Source organism: Lutra lutra, chromosome 7 (assembly GCF_902655055.1).
Source record: "Lutra lutra chromosome 7, mLutLut1.2, whole genome shotgun sequence".
NCBI lineage: Eukaryota > Metazoa > Chordata > Mammalia > Carnivora > Mustelidae > Lutra > Lutra lutra.
In genome coordinates, this window is record NC_062284.1 from 71,485,941 (window position 1) to 71,488,326 (window position 2,386).

General features: G+C 39.6%; 1 non-coding gene across 1 annotated transcript; it reads right to left on the reverse strand.

The window, feature by feature from the left end:
• Positions 1–1,482: 1,482 nt before the first annotated feature.
• On the reverse strand, positions 1,483–1,585 carry LOC125105755 (U6 spliceosomal RNA). Its single transcript, XR_007129022.1, has one exon. It is a non-coding gene; the product is annotated as a U6 spliceosomal RNA (small nuclear RNA).
• Between the last annotated feature and the right edge of the window lie 801 nt (positions 1,586–2,386).

Sequence of the window (2,386 nt, forward strand, 5' to 3'; positions counted from 1 at the left end):
CTCTCTTTTTATTTAAATTTATTTTTTTATTATTTTTTATAAACATATATTTTTATCCCCAGGGGTACAGGTCTGTGAATCGCCAGGTTTACACACTTCACAGCACTCACCATAGCACATACCCTCCCCAATGTCCATAACCCACCCCCTTCTCCCAACCCCCCTCCCCCCAGCAACCCTCAGTTTGTTTTGTGAGATTAAGAGTCACTTATGGTTTGTCTCCCTCCCAATCTCATCTTGTTTCATTTATTCTTCTCCTATCCCCTTAACCCCCCATGTTGCATCTCCACTCCCTCATATCAGGGAGATCATATGATAGTTGTCTTTCTCCGATTGACTTATTTCACTAAGCATGATACCCTCTAGTTCCATCCACGTCGTTGCAAATGGCAAGATTTCATTTCTTTTGATGGCTGCATAGTATTCCATTGTGTATATATACCACATCTTCTTTATCCATTCGTCTGTTGATGGACATCTAGGTTCTTTCCATAGTTCGGTATTGTAGACATTGCTGCTATGAACATTCGGGTGCACATGCCCCTTCGGATCACTACGTTTGTATCTTTAGGGTAAATACCCAGCAGTGCAATTGCAGGGTCATAGGGTAGTTCTATTTTCAACATTTTGAGGAACCTCCATGCTGTTTTCCAGAGTGGTTGCACCAGCTTGCATTCCCACCAACAGTGTAGGAGGGTTCCCCTTTCTCCGCATCCTCGCCAGCATCTGTCATTTCCTGACTTGTTAATTTTAGCCATTCTGACTGGTGTGAGGTGATATCTCATTGTGGTTTTGATTTGTATTTCCCTGATGCCGAGGGATATGGAGCACTTTTTCATGTTAGACTTTCTTTTTCTTTTTATTTTTTTTAAAGTAGTCTCTGTGCCCAACCTAGGGCCCAACTCATGACCCTGAGATCAAGAGTCATATGATCTACCAATTGAGTGAGTCAGGTACCCCTCGTTTTTCTTTTAATATTATATTTTGAATATTTCTCTTTATCATTAATGTATTGATTACTACTCATTGATGCATAAAACCAAAACAAAACCTAATGGCAAAAACACAATAGGATAATTTTATTATTATTTTCATGGTTCTGGCATTGACTAGGCTCAGCCAAGTAGTTCTTATGCAGGATATTTCATGTAGTTGTACAGGAGGGGGCTTGGGCTTATTATCTGAAGTTTCTTACTCACATTTTTGGTACTGAGCTGGAGAGACCCAAACAACTGGAGGCTGGAACAACTGGTTTCTTGGGCATTTCTCCCAATTTTAAATATGGTCTTTTCTGCATGGTGGCTTCAGGGTAGTCATGCTTTCCTACATGGTAGCTCAGGGCTCCACAAGTAAATGTCCATAAGGAAAGGCCAGGCTGAAACTGACTCACCTTGAAATCTTTTTTCCTTAAAATTTAATTCCAGTATAGTTAACGTACAGTGTAATATTAGTTTTAGGTATACATTATAGTGATCCAACAATAAAAATATGGAACACTTCAAGAATTTGTGTGCCATCCTTGAGCAGGGGCCATTCTAATCTTCTCTGTATCGTTCTAATTTTAGTATATGTGCTGCTAAAGCAAACATTAAGTCACCTTTTATGACTTAGTTTTGGAATTCACACAGCCTTCCTTCTGCCACATGCTAGTCACTAAGGCAGTCCAAAAGTCTACCCCAAAGCCCACAGAAGCTCTTCCCTTGAGACACAGAACTCTTGAATGATTTGTTAGTTTCTTATTGGTGATGTCACAAATTTAAAACAACAGAAATTTATTATCTTACAATTTTAGAGGACAGAATTCTGAAATGCGTTTCCCTGGGCCAGAATCGAGGTGTCCTATCAGGCTCTAGAGGACAGTCCATTTCCTTGCCTTTCTCGCTTTGGGAGGCTGCCTGCCCTCCTTGACTTCTGATTCCTCTGTCTGTAAGGCCAGCATTGTAGCATCTTCAAATCTCTCCCTGGCTGTGACCCTCTATGCTCATCATTACATTTTTTTTTTTTTTTGGACTCTGATCCTCCCACCTCCCTTTTATAAAGATCTTTTTGATTACATTGGGCTCACCTGTATAATCAGAATAATCTTCCCATCTCAAGGTCCTTACCTTAAGCACATCTGCAAAATTCCTTTTACCATGTAAGGTAAGATATACTCAAAAGTAAAGGGATTGGGATGTGCACATCTTTGGGGGACCTTTATTCAGCTTTCCATAGTGGGAAATGGTAAGGGTCTGGAAGAGCATATGCAACCAGAAATATCTTTGCGGTAATTTTTGGAAAATATGATCTTTTATCGTTAATTAATTTCAGTGGTTGCATAGTATTTTACTGTATGACTGTAACTATTTTACTAAGGCTTTCTTTACTGTTAAGCATTTGGGGTGTT